This window comes from Hyla sarda, chromosome 11 (genome assembly GCF_029499605.1).
Source record: "Hyla sarda isolate aHylSar1 chromosome 11, aHylSar1.hap1, whole genome shotgun sequence".
In the NCBI taxonomy this organism is placed as follows: Eukaryota; Metazoa; Chordata; class Amphibia; order Anura; family Hylidae; genus Hyla; species Hyla sarda.
In genome coordinates this window covers 25,007,237-25,023,643 of record NC_079199.1, presented here as the reverse complement: position 1 = coordinate 25,023,643, position 16,407 = coordinate 25,007,237, and the positions used below count along the sequence as shown (strand labels likewise).

At 42.2% G+C, this 16,407-nt stretch overlaps 1 protein-coding gene across 1 annotated transcript in view; it reads right to left on the bottom strand.

Moving 5' to 3' along the window:
* LTK (leukocyte receptor tyrosine kinase) overlaps nt 1–9,768 on the bottom strand; it is a 214,678-nt gene extending 204,910 nt beyond the window's left edge. Inside the window, exon 1 of the mRNA XM_056545591.1 lies at nt 9,725–9,768. The gene's annotated coding sequence lies outside the window, so the exon portion shown is untranslated. The remainder of the gene's footprint in view (nt 1–9,724) is intronic.
* Between the last annotated feature and the right edge of the window lie 6,639 nt (nt 9,769–16,407).

Genomic DNA, 16,407 nt, shown 5'->3' with positions numbered 1-16,407 from the left:
AAGAAAAGATGGATGGAGGGAAGGGGTATGGGTGGATGAAGAGGAGGAGATGGATGGAGGGAAGGGGTATGGGTGTATGAAGAGGAGGAGATGGATGGGGAGAAGGGCTATGGGTGGATGAAGAGGAAGGAATTTGATTCTATATTTCTACATGTATATATATATATATATATATATATATATATATCTATACCTATTTTAATAGCCTCAACTGTTTTTGTTCAGTTCCTGAAGTGGACGGTTCCACAAATTCACAGTTGCGCTACAAAGCCATTTCCCTTAATCTGTGTATATTCCATGTCCTGCAGGAAAGCATGTAGATGCATTACAAATATATAACAATTTCTGATACAATGTGAAGGATTATGTTTGGCTATAAAGAGGATAATACAGAATTCCCTCCTCAAGCTGCATTAAGCGAAGACCCACTATTATGGAAAAGAAGGAGGACAATTATCGTGCTGTTTTTCTCTGTTGACATCTGTTTTCATTCATGTCTCCTCTTCATGCAGGTCTATAAGTGGAAAATATGGAGCAGGAGAGATAAACTGAAAATAAATGAGCTGGGTGCAGGGGGCCGGCAGGTTTCTCTCATTTATTAGTCTTGGGAAACGTACGGATAGATACATTCAATTACATGTTTTACAGCTAAAACATAAGACCCTGCAATAATAATAAGCTTAAAGAGGACCTGTCACTAAATACACTTTTCTAAACTACCTCAGGCTATGTTCCCTAACTACTCTTAACACTCCTTCCACCCTTAAAAAAAAGTTTTAATAAACTCTGTATCATACCCTTCTTCTTGCTCACATAGTGCAATCTCCCAGCAGGAGAAAGTGTGTGTTCCCCAGCAGGCATGACATCACTGAAGCCTGCTGGGGGACCACTTTCCCCCTCACATCGTTGCAGCGCTGTGATGAATAGAAGACCTTAGGCTCTTTGCAGCTTTTAGTAAGGCTCTTTGCAGCTTTCAGCCTGTGCAACTGATTTATTTTAATGACAAAATCTTGGGCCACATAAAAAAAAAAAATATATATATATATATATATATATATATTATATAATCTTTGTGTTTATCATTATTATAATTGTATTATATATACAGTCATGGCCGTAAATGTTGGCACCCCTGATATTTTTCAAGAAAATGAAGTATTTCTCACAGAAAAGGATTGCAGTAACACATGTTTTGCTATACACTTGTTTATTCCCTTTCTGTGTATTGGAACTAAACCAAAAAAGGGAGGAAAAAAAGCTAATTGGATAACACCAAAAATGGGCTGGATAAAATTATTGGCACCCTTAACTTAATATTTGGTTAAACACCCTTTGGAAAAAATAACTGAAATCAGTTGTTTCCTATAACCATCAATAAGCTTCTTACACCTCTCAGCCGGAATGTTGGACTACTCTTCCTTTGCAAACTGCTCCAGGTCTCTCTTATTGGAAGGCGCCTTTTCCCAACAGCAATTTTAAGATCTCTCCACAGGTGTTCAATGGGATTTAGATCTGGACTCATTGCTGCCACTTCAGAAATCTTGCACACATTCAAGTCACCCAGTGCCAGAGGCAGCAGAACAACCCAAAAACATCATTGAACCTCCACCATATTTCACTGTAGGTACTGTGTTCTTTTCTTTGTAGGCCTCATTCAGTTTTCGGTAAACAGTAGAATGATGTGCTTTACCAAAAAGCTCTATCTTGGTCTCATCTGTCCACAAGATGTTTTGCCAGAAGGATTTTGGCTTACTCAAGTTTATTTTGGCAAAATGTAGTGTTGCTTTTTTATGTCTCTGTGTCAGCAGTGAGGTCCTCCTGGGTCTCCTCCATAGTGGGGTCATCCTGGGTCTCCTCCATAGCATTTCATTTCATTTAAATGTCGACGGATAGTTTGCGCTGACACTGATGCTCCCTGAGCCTGCAGGACAGCTTGAATATCTTTGGAACTTGTTTGGGGCTGCTTATCTACCATCCGGACTATCCTGCGTTGACACCTTTCATCAATTTTTCTCTGCTGTCCACACCCAGGGAGATCATCTACAGTGCCATGGGTTGCAAACTTCTTGATAATGTTGTGCACTGTGGACAAAGGCAAATCTAGATCTCTGGAGATGGACTTGTAACTTGGGAAATATTTTCCCACAATTATGGTTCTCAAGTCCTCATGCAGTTCTTTTCTCCTCTTTCTGTTGTCCATGCTTAGTGTGGCACACACAGACACACAATGCTTAGGCTAAGTGAACTTCTCTCCTTTTTTATCTGCTTTCAGGTGTGATTTCTATATTGCCCACACCTGTTACTTGTCCCAGGTGAGTTTAAAGGAGCATCACATTCTTGAAACAATCTTATTTTTCCACAACTTTGAAAGGGTGCCAATAATTTTGTCCTGACCATTTTTGGAGTTTGGTGACATTAGGTCCAATTTGCTTTTTTTCCCCTGTTTTGGTTTAGTTCCAATACACACAAAGGGAATAAACATGTGTATAGCAAAACATGTGTTACTGCAATCCTTTTCTGTGAGAAATGCTTCCTTTTCTAGAAAGATTTTAGGGGTGCCAACATTTACGGCCATGACTGTATATAATATAGGTATACATACATTTAATTTTATCTTTTTAAAGGGTCAGGGGGAAGGGTGCAAGAAAGCAACCGAAATTATTTATTTTAATGACAACATTTTGGGATATATATAGTGGTCCCCCCGACATACGATCGTTTCAACATATGATGCTTGTGTGTGTCGGGGCCATCGCAAAAACGGCTATCTGGCCGCGCTGAATGCTTCAGCAATCCCCATGTGCCTCGCTCAATTACACTCACATGTCCCTGCTGCTCCGGCCCTTCAGTTCGCTGCTCCTCTGTCGCCGCTGCCCTGCGCCATCACTCTCCGTCGCCATCATCACGTTGCCACCCTGTTGTCCAACAGGGGCGGCATGAGCGACGATGTGATGACGGAAAGCGACAGCGCAGGGCAGTGGCGACAGAGGAGCGGCGAACTGACGGGCCGGAGCAGCAGGGACATGTGAGTATAATTGAGCATCCGTGTCCCTCAACATACGATGGTTTCAACAAACGATGGTCCGTCAAAGATCAGCTTATATATATGTATATACCGTATTTTTCGCCGTATAAGACGCACTTTTTCTTCCCCAAAACTGGGGGGAAAAAGTCGGTGCGTCTTACACGGCGAATACAGCCCTATCGCGGCGGTCCCTGCGGCCATCAACGGCCGGGACCCGCGGCTAATACAGGACATCACCGATCGCGGTGATGCCCTGTATTAACCCTTCAGACGCGGCGATCAAAGCTGACCGCCGCGTCTGAAGGGAAAGTGACACTAACCCGGCTGTTCAGTCGGGCTGCTCGGGACCGCCGCAATTTCACCGCGGCGGTCCCGAACAGCCCGACTGAATAGCCGGGTTAGTGCTTACAGGACACCGGGAGGGACCTTACCTGCCTCCTCGGTGTCTTCTCCGTTCAGGGATCCCCTGTATGGCCGGCGCTCTCCTTCCTCGTCATCACGTCGTCGCGTACGTGCGTCGGCGTGCGTAACGACGTGATGGCGGCGACGGAGAGCGAGGATACCCGGCCGGCAGCAGAGATGTTCCAGAGCGACGGGGACACGGCGACAGCGATGGAGCGACATCCAGGGCAGCGGTGACGGGTCCGGAGCGGCGGGGACACGCGAGTACTACCTCCTCCTGCAGTGGTCTTAAATCTGCGGACCTCCAGATGTTGCAAAACTACAACTCCCAGCATGCCTGGACAGCCAACGGCTGTCCGGGCATGCTGGGAGTTGTAGTTTTGCAACATCTGGAGGTCCACAGGTTGAAGACTACTATTAATTTTTTTTTTTGATTTTGCCCCTAAAAATTGGGTGCGTCTTAAACTCCGGTGCGTCCTATAGGACGAAAAAGTACGGTACATATATAGACACACACACAGAAATTCTTTTATTCTTTTCTGGGTTTGTTCTATACATCACCGTGAGGTTTAAATGCTAAATATTTTGCTTTGCGGGTCATTATGACCAAAACTTTCATAAATATATATATATATATATATATATATATATATATATACATATATATATATATATATATATATATATTTTTTTTTTTTTTTTAAGAACTCTTTTTTTCTTTTTCTTTTTTAAATTTTTTATAAGAAAATATTTTCATTCTGTGTCGTTACATTTTAAAACTCCTGATATTTGTATTTTCCATTAGAAGGAGCTGTATGAGGTCTTATTTCTAGTAGGACAGCTTGTACCTGCCTTTGGTACCATTTTTTCATCACTTTTTCATCACTTCATTTTATTCTGTGTTTTATTTATTTGTCAGGATGAGAAAAAAAAACTGCAATTTTAACTGTTTACTGAATATGATAAATAACATATGTCATTATGGATGTGGCAATACCAATCAATACCAATTCTGTGTTTTTTTTATTATTATTATTTTTTAAATACAGAACTTTACAGAGGATTTTTCTTGATTTTCTTTTTATTTTCCCAAATGGTTTTTGAGTTTCTTTGACTTGAACCACCAATCTCATGACTATTCATATAATACTCTGCAATTCTTTGTTATATTGCAATTTATAAATGCTTGTCTGGGAGACCTTGGGGAGTATTGTAAGGCCCCCAGCTGTCATATTAGCCCACCATTACACTGAAATCATGTGCAGTTCCTGTGGCCACCACATTGCTGTGCCGTAATAGTATAGTGGCCATGGAAACTGCACAGAACAGTTACAATGATCCCTCAACTTACAATGGCCTCAACATACAATAGTTTCAACATACAATGGTCTTTTCTGGACCATTGTAAGTTGAAACCAGACTCAACATACAATACTACAGACAGTCCAGATCTGTGAAATGTGTCAATGGCTGGAAGATCTGACCAATCAGAATGGACATATCACTGGTAAAACCCCTGTATTACTGAAGTGCATGCACTGACTGGTGTCTGGTAGCGCCCCCTACAGTACAGGGAGATACAACATGTTCTGTACTACTCCTTACCTGTACCAGGGTTACCTGCTCCTTTGGATACCAGGTGAGGGCGGCTCCATGTTACTTTTTTGGGACATTGCGTGTACTGTACAGGACCCCAAAGAAGCTCCTGTCCTCTACATAGACCAGTGTTTCCCATCCAGGGTGCCTCCAGCTGTTGCAAAACTACAACTCCCAGCATACCCGGACAGCCGTTGGCTGTCCGGGCATGCTGGGAGTTGTAGTTTTGCAACAGCTGGAGGCTCCCTGCTTGGGAAACACTGACATAGAAAGTGATTTACAGCTCCCAGCACATCCTTCTTACTTTTATATGTAAGGATTTGCTTTAACTATATTAGTTATCTACTTATTTTTCTTTAATTCTCACTTTTTTCCTATTTTTTGATGACATTTTGGTGCCTTTAGAACCAATTACCAGGTTTCCATAGAGTTCTGGTCTCAACATACAATGGTTTCAACATACAATGGTTGTCCCGGAACCAATTAATATTGTAACTTGAGGGACCAGTGTACAGTACAGAGGCGTAACTTAAAGGGGACTCCAGAGGAAAAAAAAACATTTTCAAATCAACTGGTGCCAAAAAGTTATACAGATTTGTAAATAACTTCTATATAAAAATCTTAATCCTTCCAGTACTTATCAGCTGCTGTATGCTCCAGAGGAAGTTGTGTAGTTATTTCCAGTCTGACCACAGAGCAAGGAGAGGTTTGCTATGTGGGATTTGCTCCTGCTCTGGACCATTCCTGACATGGACTGAGGTGTCAGCAGAGAGCACTGTGATCAGACTGGAAAGAACTAGACAACTTCCTCTGAAGCATACAGCAGCTGATAAGTACTGGAAGGGTCATATTTTTTTATATAGAAGTAATTTACAAATCTATATAACTTTCTGGCACCAGTTGATTTATATATTTTTTTTTTCCTCCAGAGTGCCCCTTTAAAGATGCAGGGCCCCATTGAAAACTCTGCAGTAGAGCCCCCAACTAAATTACTTCATTTGTGGCATCGATCTCCTCATATAGGAAAAAAAAGACCTTTTGAGCCCCTTAGGCTCCCACACCCCTATAGTTACACTCTGGGGTACAGGGCGGGAATAGGTTCATGTGTTTTTGTTTTTAGCATCTATGCATTCAAATTTAAAGAAAGAACACCATAAGACTCTTAACAATAAGTGAATACACACGATTATCCATTAAGCTGATATGGGTAATTACATCTGACACTATGCCAGTCTTTATACTACAATTTGAACTCACGAAATCATCTCGCTTATCTTAAAGAGATATTACGGCGGGACAGGACCCGATGATCACATTAGAAGTGTAAATCGTATTGGTTATATTCACTTAACCATGAGATGAGGCGGCACAATCGTCTAGCCGGCTGGAATATGTAATAAGGACGGTGACTTTGAAGTCACTTATTAAGGTTGTGGTCCCAGTGTGTCGGCTGACACTTATTTTCGGGCACCCAATTAGATTATAAATTCTTATCTGCGTACAGAACTATACATTACGGCCTGTGATATATAATGGGGAATGTTATGCCTTTGGCTGTCCGGGCATGCTTGGAGTTGTGGTTTTGCAACAGCTGGAGGCACCCTGGTAGGGAAACACAGTATCACATAATAGATACATTCTTGTTACCGTCAGGGTTTGCCTCTGTCCTGCCTCTGCATGCAATATAGACATTCTAGTAAGATCCCTACTTTAAAAAGGTATTCCAGGAATTTTTTTTATTTGACTATGCTACAGGGGCTGTAAAGTGAGTGCAGTTCATAATATAGTGTCTGTACCTGTGTGTGATGGTTTTTTCACAATTCTTATGTGATTTTCAGCCCAATGTTTATTTTTACAGCATACAAAATGACTGCTGTCTCGGATTTTTCCCAGGTTGCAATGCGGCCGAGACCTGACATCACTAGTCAGCTGATGACAGGGAGCCTGTCTGCTTCAATGGGTTGAGCGATCAATCTGCAACTAATGCAACAGCTGGAAGCACCCTGATTGAAAACCACAGGTCTTTAGAATGGATGCAGCTCATTTATGTTTCAATGGGTGGGGTGGCTGATGTGTGGGAGGAAAATGGAATTATGGGATTTGTAGGCAAAAAAGAAAATTCAAAAAAGAAATACCAGTTCACAAAAAGCCACAGTATTATGGTAATCTCACAACATAGCCATTTAGCCCCAAGACAAGCGCAGATCCTTCCTAAGCATGTCCATTACTGTCTGCCAGGTACGTACTAAAATCACCTTATGGTGGAGAACCCCTTTAATATGCAGTCAGTCAGTCCCAGGTTTGTTACTTGCTATGTCTCCTTACTCCAGGTCTATGAGTCTCATTTATCCAGGATATAACAATAATCAGTCATCTGTATTCTAATCCATGTACACACCCAGCCCGGAACAAAAACTGAAACAAAAATAAATGTGTTCCAAGTCTCTGTTGTCAACTCCTGAGATTCTATTCCGACTGCACTTTGATCACTGGGTAGATTTGTGCAACAGGAAAATAAATCAAACACGCTGAGATCCCTGTCATCCTAAGCAAGATAGATGATGGGTAAGGTCTATGGGAGGCTGCCATGCAAATGACGCCTGGAAATAATAAAGGAAACAATTGGCGAATCCTTAACTGCACTCCCTTAAAAAAAACAATCCAGTTTTTTTTTTTCCCCCATATAATTAAATGGGCACTGTCATCAACTTTATTTTTTGATTTGTTGTAGTACATATGTACTACAACATATCTCTAATATATTTTCTTTATTTTATATATTTTTTATTAATATGTTTTAATTTACGTTTGAAAACCGGCCACTAGGTGTCTCCCTCCTAGTGGCCGGCTGCAGGCTGGTGTGACGTCATGCCTGAATTCGGACAGATGCCGGCCGGGCAATCGGTACAAATTCATTCAGCCTGCGCTCGCTCCCTGCCTGTCAATCAGACAGGCGGGAGCGAGCGCTGAGAGCGCATTGGCTCCTTGGCCTCACATGCCGGCCCCGCCTCCCGGCATTTACACGCCGCTTCTGCTGCCTCAGAACTCTGCAGGACTCTAGGGTATGTCTTGGGGAGAGCAGGGTTTGGGGTTTTTAACACGGGGGTTGGGGGGACAGCGGGGTTTGGGGTTTTTAACACTGGGTTTCGGGGAGAGAACGGGGTAGCCCCTAACTTATTGTTTTCAACACAGGGTGCCTCCAGCTGTTTCACCACTACAACTCCTAGCATGCCCTGACAGCCAAAAGATGTCAGGGCAAGCTGGGAGTTGTAGTGGTGAAGCAGCTGGAGGCACCCTGTATAGGTGAACTAAGGGCGAAAGTGTTGGCCCCAGCAGGCATCAGTGATGTCATGCCTGCTGGGGAAGTCTGCCTGGTAGTGAGCACACTACCAGGCAGACAAAAAAGCCATTCTTAATATAGTAGAAAAAAAAAATTTAAGACAGGGAGGGGGTTAGGGATAGATGGGCAATAGGCAGGGACAGAAATAAAAAAAAAAAAGCATGGTGGGAGCTACTCTTTAACACTCACCATTACTAGTTCTAAAGCGCCACCTATTATATTTCAGCACAGCTGCATCTATGAGTTCTATCACTGTAACATAGTAACATAGTTCATAAGGTTGAAAAGAGACCAGAGTCCATCAAGTTCAACCTATAACTGGGTCATGTGATCAACAGTCTGACCCACAGAAAATCATATTCATATCACAGAACCACTAGGTCAGGCAGATTTTTTAAAGATTTTTTTTCTTTTTTTTTTTAATGTTTCTAGCTTCTGTATTTGGCTCACAAATCCCTCTGTTCTGCTGCTCACACATTCTGACATCAACTGCTCAGGAAGGGACAAGCACTGATCCCGCCCCTCACTCACCATGCATGCTGTGGTGGATCTCCTCATTCAGTCACTGCAGGCTGCTCTGCAACCCCCCCCCCCCCCCCACTGTTTTCATGCTGCAGCCTGATAGGACAGGAGTGAGCACAGAGGAGTGCTAGTCCCGCCCTTACTTCCTGGACTTTGTGCCCAGCCTGTACAAAGATGATGCTGCAGCCGGACAGAATTATGTTCGGGGTGATATGAGGACCCCTAGTGGTCTGTTTTATAAGTCATGATTTCTATTTAAAAAAAAAGGAGATAAATCATTTTAATTTAGTACCGTATATTAGAAAAGTTAATGTTTTGCCAAAATTTACAACATAAACATTTTGGAATCTGACAGTGCCCATTTATTGTGTCATAGGAAGTGGTCTACCCTGAGTCAGACTGGGTTCACACCACATTTTCGCAATACAGTTCCTGTATACGTTTTCCATTTTAAAACCGTACGGAACCATATTGAAAACCGTATGCCAACAGATGCATCAGGTTGTGTCCATTTTGCATGCTGTACGGTTTTGTCAGTTTTTTTCCTGTACCCATAACCGTAGCCTACCACGGTTTTTGGTCCAGGTGAAAAAAACGTATTGAAACGTCTATGTGTTTTTTTTTTTTAAACATGGGAATCAATAGGAACTGTACAGAACCGCATGTGCGTACAGTTCCCTCCGGTTTTCACCATATGGTTTTTGACTTTTGACTATTCATAATGGAGTGAAAAGTTAAAAACATATACTTTTTTCCCTTAAAAAAACGGATGCAACCGGACATCATATTTCAAACCGTATACGGTTTTCAACCTTATACGCATTCAAATTTGTACACACGTTTTGATACAGTTTAGTCCGTTTTGAGGAATCCATTTTTTATCACAAAGAGAACGGTCTCTTTTCCTCTGTCCAGAGGAAAAGTTGCTGAGTTGCCCATAGCAACCAATCAGATGGCTTCTTTCATTTTTGAAATGGCCTGTGAAAAATGAAAGTAGCGATCTGATTGGTTGCTATGGGCAACTCAGCAAATTTTCCTCTGGACAGGTAATAAATCTCCCCCAATTTGTTCTTACTTTTATACAGACATACCGTATGTAGTGGCCACAGCTCCAACCTTTCTTCTAGATTAATAGTTTGCCCCGCTATAGCAATGTATCAGAAATAAATACATTTCTTTATGGATAGAACAATTATCCTATAAAATATAAATGAAACAGTCCTACTAGGCTATAGGTGGGAAAAAGGAGAAAATTGTGACAGTTAGAATGAGAAAATTACATTTATTGTGAATAGTAAATGATATAAAAGTGAGAGGGCCCTTGCTTAGGAATACAAGTAATTTATAAATAGTATATATATATATATATATATATATATATATATATATATATATATATATATATATATACAGTGGTCCCTCAACATACGATGGTAATCCGTTCCAAATGGACCATCGTTTGTTGAAACCATCGTATGTTGAGGGATCCGTGCAATGTAAAGTATAGGACAGTGGTCTACAACCTGCGGACCTCCAGATGTTGCAGAACTACAACACCCAGCTCACCCATACTCACCTGTCCCTGCCGCTACGGACCGTCACCGCTTGTCACCGCTGTCCTGGATGTCGCACTCCATGGCTGTCGCCGCGACCCCGTAGTGTCCCCGACGCTCCGGCAAGGCCTCTGCTTCCCCGGCATCCTCGCTCTCCGTCGCCGCCATCACGTCGTTAGGCACGCCGCTCCTATTGGATGATGGGATGGCGTGCGTAGCGACGTGATGGCAACGATGGAGAGCGCCGACGATGCAGGGATCCCGAAGAGGACGAGCCGGAGCCCCGAGGACAGGTAAGTGATCGTCAGGGGAACACACGGGCACCGTAAACGGCTATCCGGTGGCAGCTGAAGCAGTCTGCGCTGTAGGATAGCCGTTTATGCGATGGCCCCGACATACAAAAGCATTGTATGTTGATGCTGCCTTCAACATGCGATGGCCTCTAAGAGGCCATTGTATGTTGAAATGATCGTATGTCGGGGCCATCGTAGGTCGGGGGAGTCACTGTACATTAAAAACTAGCAATGCACAAGATAAAATGAATGAAATAGTGGGGACAATTTATACTGGTGACTTATCGCTGGGGTGATATGAGTCACAGTTCATTAAACAGTTAGTTGGCGCAAGCGGCGCTGATAGATTCAATCCAGTTTGGGGCTGCTGTATACTTCGTGGCTGCGCTCGGCAGAGCTGGAGACTCCTGAATGAGAGCCCACTGAATCCTTGACTGCGCAAGGCTGGTCGGATGCGCAGCCCGGCACTCTCTATACCCCGACGGCACGGGGACAAATGGTAAGGGAGAATAGGAAGTCCGCCACTATGTGCCTCTTACCAGGTCTGTTTGTGCCGGGTTGGTGATGTAAATCCAGTATATGGCAGCGTAAACGGTCCTCAGGGATTCTCCCTCTCTACCCTGACGGCACGGGGAAAGGTGTGAGAGGGGGATGGAGGTCCTGTGCTGGAGGCTTCTTATCGGCTTTGCCGGTATAAGATTGAGATACTTGTCAATATCTGTAGTGATGGGTCCCAATCTTTGTGCATGCGTGCAGTCTCGGACCAGACGCGTTTTGGGGAGCCTTGTCCCCTTTTTCAATGGTGAAATAACCAATGAAAAAGAGGACAAGACTCAATTTTTTCTTTTTTTCCCGCCTATAGCCTAGTAGGACTGTTTCATTTATATTTTATAGTGTTATATTTGGCACATTGGGTATGTGCAACACAGTATCCTCGGCTTAGGCCGCTTCCATTTTATGTAGAGCTCCCACACCTATGTATTTTGTATTTAGAACAATTATCCCTTTGACATTGGTCTGAGTATAGGATTAGAGCGCCATCGCTTATGACAGTCGGTCACCCCTAGTGGTGATGCAAAGGACACCAACAGCTCAGCCATGGGTGCAGGACATCCTACAGACACTGATGCTGCCTTTCATAGCTTCCAGTTGGCTTTTTGTTTTTGCCCATATCATTCACACTTACCATTACTAGTCCTAGAGCGCCACCTATTATATTTCAGCATAGCTGCATCTATGGGTTTTATTACTGTAACTGGGTCATGTGAGCACCAGTCAGGCCCACAGAAAATCCTATATATATATATATATCACAGAAAAAAATTATAATAATGCTTCTATATGTTACCCACTAGGTCATGCAGATTCTTTACATGTCTTTTTACGTGTCTAGCTTCTGTATTTCGCTCACAAATCCCTCTGTTCTGCTACTCACTCATTCTGACATCCACTGCTCAGGAAAGGTGGGGGGGGGGGCGGGGTCAAGCGCACCAGAATTTCTGCATGGAATACCGCATGAAAATTCTGCATGAAATTAGAGCCAATACACTTCAATGGGATACCGCTGTCCTGTTCACACAACAGAATTGCTGCTGCGGAATTTTCACTGCAGGAATTCCGTTGAAGTGAATAGGCAATTCGGGTGGGTGTTGCACGGAGATCGCAGGGGGTCCCAGCGGTGGATAGGGGATAAGATGTCTTCAGCCAGAATACCCTTTAAAGAGTACCTATTATCAACTAAACTTTCCCTAATCCCCCTCCCAATCTTTCCCTCTCTAACTCTATCTATCCTTGCGCTTATTTTAATTATAAACTATCTAAAAATACCTTTTTATGTTCATCTTCGGTACCTCAGATAGGAGCGTCTGAGAAGGGAGGAAGTTGGCGGGGCAGGCAGGCGCGACGTCATCTGAAGCCTTGCCGGGCAACTTCCGCCCTTCTTCCTGTATTCTTCTCTCTTGAAGAGCTGCACTCAGCTGATTCTGGGCCAGCACGCGCCAGCTCTCCTTGTCAGCGGGAGGAGCCCGATGATGCCGCAGGCCGGCAGAGTCAGGAGCGCGCCTGGCAGGGATGCGCGCACAGCTGCGCTGAATATGAGATTTCGGACTCAGCCGCCAGGTCGGCGTGAGTCCGAAATCACCAAAAAAGGGACTCCTAGGGAGAGAGACCCCTAGTGGCCAAAAGTTAAAACACCAAAAAAAACATTGAAGAATAAACTTTTTTTTTAAAAATAGAACCCTATTAGAAAATTTTTCTATATATAATAAACTATAAAATATTTGAAAATTTTTTTTTTGAAAGAGAGGTACTCAGGATGTAACTTTAGGTTATAAGAGAAATAAAATGATCATGTGAGAAAAGAAACCGAGCAAAATCCTACTTTTGGCTACTTTGTCCCATATTAATTAAACACTAATGACTAATGGCTGTGACTTAAAATTGCTCAGAACAACAGACCTTTCTCGCTGAGCCTGCCAAACTATATACCGGGCTGTTGACGCATAAACAGTCTCAAAATAACCTAAATAGAACATCCAATGACCTCTGACCCTGACCGATCCTCTTTACTTGGGGCACAGTGTTGCAGCTATAGAGACTTTACAGACTGTGGCCTACTGTATGGAATGTGGACAGATTAAGAAACTCATAAAATGCTAGTTACCCCTTCTTTAGCGGGATGAGACCCTGCGTGATGTATGACGTAAGCGATGTGTCTAAATGGGGACCAACACTTGGCTCTTTGTTATCGTCTAGTACTTTCACCAATAAACCAGACAGACAAGACAGGGTTACAAATGCGGGTGTGCAAAATTTTTATTTATTTTTAAATCTTTAACCCCTTCCCCATATTATGGGCCTTGATAACTAGGAAAATTTCTTTGTTTTTCCTTTGTAATCATTCAAGAGTCGTAACTTTTTGAATTTTTTTTTTAATTAATATAGCAATATAAGCACTTTTTGGTTTTTTTGTGAGACAATTTGCACTTTGTAGTGGGGCAATTCTGGAGTGCCTAAATCTTATTTTATTGATTTTCATAAAAGAGGTATTCCAGCGTTCTTAAACCCTATTTTGGGGTACATTGGGGGGAGAGGCAGATTAACATAACACAGCAATTCCCAAGCATGGTGGTATCATTTTATAGATCAGGTTCTTGCAGCTGTGGTAATACCAAATATATATAGTTTTATTTCTTTTTTTTTCTTAATCTTAAAATCTTAATCTTAAAAAAAAAGAGGATTTTGTAATGACAAAATGAATAATTTTTATTTATTTTTGGGGGTCGGGATTATGCTAATTACATTTAATTTATTTATCTATGTTTACTTATTTTTTTGATTATTAATGTTTTTTTTTTTTTTTTTTTTACTTTTTATAAGGTTCACACGAGGACTCAAATGAACAATCTCCTATTGTAGTGCAATATATTGTGTCCACAGTGTTTCTACTTGGTCATACTGGACGCCCGGTTGAATAGACACCCACTTGCATGGCAGACCTGGGGTCTTCGCTAGGCCTTTGATTGCTATGGAAACCCATCAGAACTGTGATTGTGTCACTGGGGTGCCGATGGGGCAAAAACCCATGCAAACTCTTTACATGTGTAGTATGCAGGGACAGCTGTTACTCAGGTCAGCTGGGAGTTGTAGTCCTTTAACTGGTATATCACATGGCAGGGTGGTGAGGCTAATCCGGTGTTCCTTGTGGACCCAACTATAACTTTTGTCAGTGTAGTACAGGAATGAGACCTTTGGACACTAGGATTCCGTGAAACAACTTTATCACCTTTACTGAACTCCTGGTGCATATCCAATATAATCCAGATAGTTTAAAGGGGTACTCTCGTGGAAAACTTTTTTTTTTTTTTTTAAATCAACTGGTGCCAGAAAGTTAAACAGATTTGTAAATCACTTCTATTAAAAAAATGTCATCCTTCCAGTACTTTTTAGGGGCTGTACACTAAAGAGAAATCCAAAAAAGAAATGCATTTCCTCTGATATCATGACCACAGTGCTCTCTGCTGACCTCTGCTGTCCATTTTAGGAACTGTTCAGAACAGCATGTGTTTGCAAAATAGGCTTCTGCCTAGAGCACCCTCTTGATAGGGGCACCACTCTGTCTGCTGCAGTGAAGTTAGCCAGAATCCGAAGCACCCGCCCATAAAGCAAAACCCTGTCGCACTACCCTTAAATAATCTGCTTTTGTCCATAGATCTCAAACTGTGGCCCTCCAGATGTTGCAAAACTCCAACTCCCAGCATGCCCGGACAGCCGTTGGCTGTCCGGGCATGCTGGGAGTTAAAGTTTTTCAACATCTGGAGGGCCACAGTTTGAGACCACTGCCATAGCTGATGGCTCGACCAATCAATTTAAGGCAACATAGTATATACATTATTATGACTTTTGCAACTGTTAAAGGGGTACTCCGGTAGAAAACTTTTTTTTTTTTTTTTTTAAATCAACTGGTGCCAGAAAGTTAAACATATTTGTAAATGACTTCTATTAAAAAAAATCTTAATCCTTCCAGTACTTATTAGCTGCTGAATACTACAGAGGAAATTCTTTTCTTTTTGGAACTCAGTGCTCTCTGCTGAATCACAAGCACAGTGCTCTCTGCTGACATCTCTGTCCATTTTAGGAACTGTCCAGAGTAGGAAAAAAATCCCCATAGCAAACATATGCTGCTCTGGACAGTTCCTAAAATGGACAGAGATGTCAGCAGAGAGCACTGTGCTCGTGATTCAGCAGAGAGTACTGTGTTCTAAAAAGAAAATAATTTCCTCCGTAGTATTCAGCAGCTAATAAGTACTGGAAGAATTAAGATTTTTTAATAGAAGAAATTTACAAATCTGTTTAACTTTCTGGCACCAGTTGATGAAAAAAAAAAAAAAGTTTTCCACTTGAGTACCCCTTTAAGGTATCTGAGCCATAGCATACCACTTCAAAAGCAAGGTAGAACATTGCTGCCCCCAGGGACTGCTTGGATTGAATTAGCTGTAAGTGGGTATATAAATATAGATTGCTTTCAGACAATATTAAATCCACAGAGGGACAGCTCTGCATAGGTCGCTGTATCTGAATCACTGTGCTCGGATCTGAGTGCACTGTAAATACAAATCCAAAGACTTTTTTTTCTTTTTACAGGTGTAGATTTAAAGGGGTACTCTGGTGGAAAACATTTTTTTTTATTTAAATCAACTGGTGCCAGAAAGTTAAACAGATTTGTAAATTACTTCTATTAAAAAATCTTAATCCTTCCAGTACTTATCAGCTGCTGTATGCTCCACAGGAAGTTGCGTAGTTCTTTCCAGTCTGACCACAGTGCTCTCTGCTGACACCTCTGTCCATGTCAGGAACTGTCCTGAGCAGGAGCAAATCCCCATAGCAAACCTTTCCTGCTCTGGACAGTTCCTGACATGGACAGAGGTGTCAGCAGAGAGCACTGTGGTCAGACAGAAAATATATTAAAAAAGAAAAGAACTTCCTGTGGAGCATACAGCAGCTGATAAGTACTGGAAGAATTAAGATTTTTAAATAGAAGTAATTTACAAATCAGTTTAACTTTCTGGCACCAGTTGATTTAAAAAAAAAAAATTTCCACCGGAGTACCCCTTTAAGCTATGATCACTGTCCATGCCCCTGTTGTGTAGGCCCGCCCCAATTTGCGAACACGGAGTA